Genomic DNA, 8,930 nt, shown 5'->3' on the forward strand with positions numbered 1-8,930 from the left:
GTAGCCCCAAGTCTCCATTCGTGCATAGGGGTGGTTGCGTCTCGATAGCTATAAGGGTGCGGGAGATATGAGGCTGAAAGTGGTTGAAAGTGGCTTTCTATTTCGAATGTTTTGTTTGAATTAAATTCAAACATAAAATTTGAATATTGGTTTATTATAGAATGATTGTAAACGTTCCAGAAACGTTGAAAATAGTTCGTTTGACTAAACGTAAAAATACTCTAATTAGTCTGGAAACGGGGGCCTAATTCTTGCATTCTGTGAAAACGGGTAAGATTAGCTATAAAGTAATTATCTTAATCTTCACTGTTGTTACTTTTTGCCCAGCGAAGCGGGTCTTTGCAGCTAGATTCTAGATTACTTAGAAAAACAGTCTTTTATATATATATAAAAAAAAAAAAACTATATTACATACAAATAAAAACCCAGCGAAGCAGGTCCTTGCAGCTAGTATTATGATAAAAAAGAGGATTGAATTTTAGATTAAAAAACATGACAGAATAATTAAGCAGTTTAATTTATTAAAAAGCAGATATTATCCGGAGAATATGATAAATTTTGTATTGATTATAGTAGCCACATGAGTATGGCAACTATAATGCATATGGCAGTTTTTGTACTTAGAAAACAGTTTAATAAAAATAATAATAGTAACAGAATAATAACATATTCATTTTAAAATTAGAATTTGCTAGAAATAGAAGTGAGGAAAGAAGCAGCTATTTTTTCATAGATGAAAACAAAACAAACTTTTATCATAATAGAAATAATGGTAATCACATGTTATAGTCACAAGAAATCATTACTATATTTGAAAAGCAGATAGAATAATGTTAATAAAGAATTAATGGTTACATAAAAATTGAAGAATAGAAATTGGATAGTAATGTTATATGAAAAAAGCAAATAAATACTTTCTGTTGTTTTAAACTGTGAAAACTTTTATTGAGAACAAGATAAATACCAATTTGACTTACACACTTTAATACAGGGGTGGCCAACCTTTTCAAAAGGCGGGCCAAATGTCAGAAATAATATTTCCTGCCGGGCCACGCACCTAATTTTTTTTCTTTAATTAAAGTAAACAAGCAAGCGTGCTACAGCTTCAACCACATCGTCACTTCCCAGTAGGTGAGATCGTGGTCAAACACTTGCCTGGTTTAATGTAAAAAAAAACGCAAAAAAATAAGTATATTTATGTTTTTGAAGAAAATAAAACATAACCGAGAATCAAACATATTTATTAGACAATTTAAAAATATTTAAAAGTGAGACATCTGACTTAGTTTTACAGAACTAAGTGCATCAAATTTGATTTCAACTGATGATGTCACTACACGCAAACAGTTTTCCAAATGAACATCAGTAATTCAATTTCACTTGTGATTTGATGTACAGTATTTCATGCGACTAAAAAGTTGTTCACACGCATAAGTGTTTCTACATAGCGAAACCATCCACAGAGCATGTTTGTAAAACGCAGGATATTTATCCTTGTCCATATACGTTTCACAGAACTCTTCCAAACCAACTTGATGTAATTTCTCCAACGTTTCAAAGTTTACTTACTTATAGAATCGACATGGTAGACAGGCTACTTGGTTAAAGTAGTTTGAACTGTAATTATAAATATGTTAAATATGTATTTTAACGTCGATTGCAAAATCTTTCCAGATGCACTGGCGATAATAAAACGAAACTACAGAATAACACAAAACTTCGTCAAGCTGGACCGAAAGTAGTTATGAGTATAAGCCCGACAGCATTGCGAGCTTCCCGAAAACGCTGAAGACCACAAAACATATATAGCTGAAGTTAAAGTCTCATATTAAATTTTATCAACACTTAGCTTCGAACAAAAAACTAAGTAACCTTGAGTGTCAAATAGCGGGATATTTGAAATAGCTAAAAAGTCTATGAATTTTTCCGAAAATGAGAAATATTTCAAATATCTCTTAGCTATAATTTAAAAATACATGATACGAATAACTCATGAGGTAATGTTCTTTAGGTGATATGTACAATAAAGTTAACATTTACGTTCATTTGACCTAGCTCCACGGGCCGCAACATGACTTCCGACGGGCCGCATGCGGCCCGCGGGCCTCGTGTTGGCCACCCCTGCTTTAATACATTCCAGTATTTTCTTGTAATCCTAAGGGAAAGATTATATGAAAGATATTAGCTTTAAGTGAAAATTGGAAAATAGTTATAAATTCGTGTGGGGGGAAAATATATAATATTATTTATTCCAATTGAAGTTACATTACAAATATGATCAATTTTACAATTATTACTTGTTAACAGATTATGGAATTGCCATTTTGAGTGAAAAACTGATATATGAGAAATTGTGTGGCATGAATTTTTAAAATAATGAAATAGTTATTGAATTATTATAAATAATCAATGTAATAAAAATAAGAATGCAATAAATATAACTGAAGATTAAAAATATGTTCAACACAAATTTGACAATCATTTATCCCTGTTGTTATTTTTAAAATAATTTGACTTTAAATGTTTTGTTTATATGTGAATATGTAATTTATAAATTGTATAATTGTAATTAATTAATTACTAGAAACATTTTTAGAACTGAATAAATTTTTTATTGTTAACATATATTTGCACAGTTATAAAGTATTCTCTTAGAAATCAATAAGGAAATAAATACAAGCATACCCTACACAATGTCTTCCCAGTTAATACTTCCTGATAGAACTTCTTTTTGTTTATAAAATTCAAACTTTATAGAATTTGCATATCTTTCAATATGTTTTTAAATCAGTATATTCAACCATTATATAAGAAAAATTTAACTTTATGCCACAACATTTTAAACAAAATGATGTGTGTAGAAGTCTTGAGTTAAATTTCAGATATAATTGATAGAATATCATAATCCTGTTGACTATTTGAATAATGTTTCATATAGATGTTACTGGTGCTAAGAGAGGAATCATGACATAATATCAGCATCTTACAAAACTGAAAGCTGAATTATGCTTTCATGCCTTATTAATAGTAGTCAGTCAATTTTACAATTTATAGAATTGTCAGACACATTTTTAAAAATGTGATGCAATTTATTTATTTTTTTAAATTTTTGTTTGAATAGTTTTCTAACAAATCTTTTTATTACTATATAGTCAAATCTTAGTACAGTGATTATAAGTACAGTGTAGGGCCATTAAGCCGTGAGCCAGTAATCTGCAAATGCACTTAAGCCACACAAAAAGCTTGGATCTCAATTTTTTGACACTATGGATCGTATGGACCTGGACATGGCCTCTGAAACACTCGAGACAGGTGTTGACAGGTGTCCTTAGTACAGTGATTATAACTACAGTGTAGGGCCATTAAGCCGTGGGCCAATAATCTGCAAATGCACTTAAGCCACACAAAAAGCTTGGATCTCAATTTTTTGACACTATGGATCGTATGGACCTGGATATGGCCTCTGAAACACTCGAGACAGGTGTTGACAGGTGTCATTTTGGCATTTCAAATGTCCGTGATTGATGTACTATGCACTATTGCAGATTAAATATTTAAACACTGGTTTATAACTTCAAAGAGGTATTTATAGAAGATGAGTCTTTTATTTATTAACTAGTAGTTTGGGACGCCCCCTAGTGGGCATTCTAGCAGCATTACAAATTCCTATATTAAAATATTACCTTCTGGGAGTCCACTATATAATTTTCAAAACTATCCATTTTATCATTATTCGCCCCCTAGTGCATGTTACAGGCATTCCGTGTCAATAATAAATTCCTATTACAAATATACTGAATTAGCCGCGACAGATGAGGTCACTACTTGGGAGGAGGAAGGGAGTAGCCCACCTAGCAATCTAGCAAGCACTTTTTCGAGGAAGTATGTAGGGTGGGACCGCTTATTTTATAAAATATACTGAATTATTTATATTGTTATTGGCCAAATGAATAATAATTTATATTGTTAATTTAAATGTTTGAAATATGACACACAATAGGGGTGTCTCTCGTGCCCGTTTTTGGCATACTGTTATGCGGACAGATGGACATGCGTTCAATGGGTTATATATATAATTCAATTCAATTCAATATTTTTATTGCTGTACAAGGTAGTACAACACCGGTACCACATATAGCACAACCGGTAACAAATGCGAAAACAAATACATGAAGTACAAAGTGTTAGAGGTAGATTGTTTAAACAGTTAGCTTAAATTTGAGGTATAACTTATGATAAGTTCATACATAAAATTGGTATTAAATCAAGACAATTTACATTGATATAATTAAGACAAATTAATTAAAACCAATACATAATACAGTATATGATAGTAAGTAAGAACAGGTACAGAATACAGATGTTAGGATGCAGTCCAAACGATGAGGATCAGGGAAGAGTTATGGAGGAACGATTATCGACAAGTCTGAAGTACTGGGTAACCAGCTGGGAAAAGTAGGTGTATGTAGTTCGGTCATTAACCAGATCATTGAGGCTGCATGGCCATTGGATGCCCCTTGAGTATATGATGGTTTTAAGTTGTAGCCGTTCAGCCTCAAGCATTGGGCAGTTAAAAATATAGTGAGAGGCCCCATCCTGAATGTCACAGAGAGGACAGATATTAGTTGAGTAAGAGGCAAAGGCAAACCTGTTTAAGTAATTAAGGAAATTGCCATGGTCAGTATAAAACTGGGTGCTGAGGTGGTTAATTTTGATCCATTTGTAATGGAATAAGTGAGTGATGATGGGGAAGAATTTTTTAGTTATAGATTGCCGAGTATTCCAGGTATTTTGCCACTCATGTAGAAGGTTATTCCACAGTAAGTTTTTAAGGGTGGATTTATTTATTTTATTGTAAGTGATAGAAAGAGAAGAGTCATTGGTGGCAGATTTTGCAAGAGTGTCAGCTCTCTCGTTTCCAGGATTACCCTGATGAGCATGGGTCCAGATTAAGGAGTAGTTGTTTGAGGAAGCCATAGCTGTGCTGTAGATGTCAGTTACCAGTTCATGAGGTTTCTTACTTTTGATAATGGCAATAGCTGCCTGACTGTCAGTTATAATATTAATGTTATGGCATTTGTAGTTATTTTCACACCATTGGAGGGCAGAATTGATGGCAAAAAGTTCGGCTTGAAAGACGGAGCAGTGGTCAGCAAGTCGAAGTTGCTCATGGAAGATTTCGTTGCCATCACAGTAGGCCACAAAGCTACATCCAACATGATTGTCCATTCTGGAGCCGTCTGTAAAAACTTCAATTTTGGTATTTATATTAACGTCAAAATTAATCTGATTACGATGGCCTGGGAACTGAACTAGATAGAAAGGGGTGGTTACTTCCAGATCTTTGGCACAGATGCGGTGGGAGGGGTTAATATTAGTGTCGTGCCCCCATTTAAGCCTCCAATGCTTGTGAAAAACGTCAATGACCATCTTGACTGGAGGTTTCTTAGCAATCACCTGCAAACCAACAGTCGGGGCAGTACAATAGGCCTTTGTAATAAGGAGCAGAGCTTTGCGTTGTGCTGATGTTAAGGACCTGCGAGGATGGACTTTGTGGGCTGCCTGCCCCCAGGTGCCGCAAGCATAGGTCAAGNGGACCGGGATTTAATTCTATCCCGCCTAAAAATAACAACAACTCAGACACCTTAATCCAAAACTCGATATTTTCCATAATTTAGGCTTAAAAGAAGCACACAAAAAAGTTCACCAACACGCTCAACAGCTAGCAGCGCCCCCAAAATTTATAATAATTTGACAAGAATTTTCATTTAATGTTTCTTTTATCTTTATTAACCAACTTGTACTGATTTGTAGGATATTTTAGAGGTAGGATGAGGTGAGTTAAGTGTGTTCTAACCTAACCACTGTGTGATTTGAGAAATTCACTAATCTGGCACCCTACAGGTCCCAATGATACCAAGTAAGTGATGGACTTCATTTATTTTAAGGATTTCATTTAGAAAAAATTAATTTTAATAAGNATTCAGCATAAATTTTCATAATTTTATCATATAGATTCATTATTTTTCAAAAACTATGTTATGACAAAAAGTTTTGTGGAATTTCTTTTTTCAAAATATCATCAATCAGTTCTTTGAATAAGTAACATTGCTTGAGGAATATAGAAGATATGCAAACATCCATTGCATATAAATAAAATGATATTGACAGTTGTAATAATTTAATTGATTTAGATGAGAAATTATTAATTTTCCACTTAAACTATACGTGCATATAATATTATTACGTATTTAATATTAATTTATTAGGCAACGATTCATTTAGAAAAAATTAATTTTAATAAGATTTATTCTTTACCTTATAAATATGAATAAACAGACACCTTGTGAATCCATGAAATGTTTAATATTTTAAAAAAAATTTCTGACCCAGAATTAATGAGTCTTCCTCAGTTAGAAAAAAGAAATTAACAGAATTGAACACACAAATATTCAAGAATAAATATTAAATAAGGACTTTGAATAAGTTCTCACTGTTGTTTCTCACATTAACACTTTATTTAAAAAAAGTCATAATAAACATGTCACTGAAAGTATTGTCCATCGCTAGCCACTACTTTCTCCCATCGTTTTGGCAGCATTTGAATTCCATGTCGGAAAAACAACACGTCTTTTGAGGCTATCCAAGAATCAACCCATTTTTTGGCATCTGCATAAGAATGGAAGTGCTGCTCAGCCAGGCCATGTGCCATCGATCGGAACAAGTAATAATCGGAAGGGGCGATGTCTGGTGAATACGGCGGGTGGGGTAGGACTTCCCATTTAAGCGTTTTCAAGTACGTTTTCACCGGTTGTGCAAATGTGGTCGAGCATTGTCATGTTGCAAAATCACTTTGTCATGTCTCTGCTCATATAGCGGCCATTTTTCCTTCAATGCTTTGCTCAAACTCATCAATTGTAGTCGATAGTGATCTCCCGTGATGGTTTCGTTTGGTTTGAGCAGCTTGTAATAAACTACACCTAGCTGATCCCACCAAATGCAGAGCAGAAGCTACAAACTAGGCCCCTTCTGTACGATAAATCAGGCAGAGAGTCTGGCCATCTTCAAATCCCTGGAGCATATTCAGAGGACGATCAATAACAGGACCAAAGAAGAAATAACAATTATTAGCGATAGCAGGGTGGCTCTTCACCAAATAAAAGCAATGAACACTAAATTCAAGCTAATAAAAGATATCACCCACATGGTGTCTAATCTGAAAAGTAATCACATCAAAGTACACTTTCATTGGACAAAAGGGCATTCTGGGGAGATAGGTAACGACAAAGCAGACTTTCTGGCGAAGAAAGCTATGTCATTTAAATGGTCCAACCTTCTCGCTTGTTCCCTATAACTGGGTAAAGAACCAGCTCAAAGAATTCACAATCAACAGGTGGCAAGAGAAGTGGGCCACGGAGACAACAGGCAGAGTGACCTTCAACTTTTTACTGGACATCAAAGGGAGGGATAAATTGAGCCACTTCAATCCTGATTTCCATATCACCCAGTATATTACTGGTCATGGTGGCTTCAAACAATATCTCAACAGGTTCTTACAAAAAGGGACCAGTATTTGTGAATGCCAGGAAGAAGATGTAACTCCAGAACACATTTTGTTTACCTGTGTTAAACACGTCACTCATCGCAAGCAGCTCAAGCATGTAATGTATTCTCAAGGGTTCCACTGGCCCTGTCGAAGTCAGGACTTCCTTACTAACAACATTACAACAACTGCCTTCAAGACATTCATTCTCAAAACAAGGAACACTTTTCCCAACTTTACCTCAGGGACCACCACAAGCCAAGATGGGCTCCTTTCTACAATGAGAACAGACTAGCCGGCAAATATATTACCTTTGTTTGTGCTCATCACAACCTGCCTCAACAATGCAACCAGATAAAGAATCTTCAAATACCGGATTAATATAAAAATAACCACTTAATAACACCAATAACCGGTATTAAATAATCGTAAAATGAACTGCGAACGTTTTCAGTTCCTTCCCTAGGACCTTTCTCAAGCAGCGATTCGTCTTGAGAATAACCATGAACGAAGACCAGTAAATAGCAATATTCGAAAAATTATTCTTCCGAACAACATTTCAAAAGTCAAAATTCAACGTTAATGTGAATCGCATGCATTCCCGAATTTTACGATTATTTAATACCGGTTATTGGTTTTATTAAGTGGTTATTTTCAATGCAACCAGCCTGGATAGACTGGTGAGGTTGTTTGGTTAACTTTCTTTCATACGCACTAGCCTAGTGGTTCAGGCCACTTGTCCCTCTTTTGTTCTCCTGGACCAGTATAACTAATACTACGTCTTCAGGGTTTCCCCCAAGCTGGGATTTATGTTATGTTATGTTTTGTTTGCTCTAAATTGTCATGTATATTTGTATTCGCTAAGTCACGAGTTGTCTACTGTGGTCTTTGTTTTGTCCGCGGTCTGTTTGGAGCACTTTCATTGTTTTTCTTCAGGCATGTTCCTACGTTTTGTATTATATTTAATTGGGTTGCAATAAACGGAGCAGGGTGCTGGACGCTCACAAATCTCTTTTTCCTTCTACCTGTATAAAAACCTTCCAAATCTCCAGTGATACTCGTTTAAGCAAACGTTTTCGACCCTACCAGGGTCTTCATCAGGCCACCGTTACAAAAATTCAAACAGTGCAAAATCGAACAGGAACCAAATAAATGCGATTCAAATCTTCGAACGTCAACGTTAATATCAAAAATAGAACACCACGCTCTTGTAGCGATGTCGTCAAAGCACACGCAACCTGCGCTTGCAATAAAACCACATTACACCTAATTATGTGTGGGGTGTTCCTTCGTAGCAAAACTTCCATGCACTAGAGATGTTGACTGCGTCTCTGGAGTTAATACATGTATTGTTTAATCCCGCTTTATAAATTTCTAAGGTCTCCAT

This window comes from Centruroides sculpturatus, unplaced genomic scaffold (genome assembly GCF_000671375.1).
Source record: "Centruroides sculpturatus isolate CEXI.00-Female unplaced genomic scaffold, Cexi_2.0 scaffold1296, whole genome shotgun sequence".
Taxonomy (NCBI): domain Eukaryota; kingdom Metazoa; phylum Arthropoda; class Arachnida; order Scorpiones; family Buthidae; genus Centruroides; species Centruroides sculpturatus.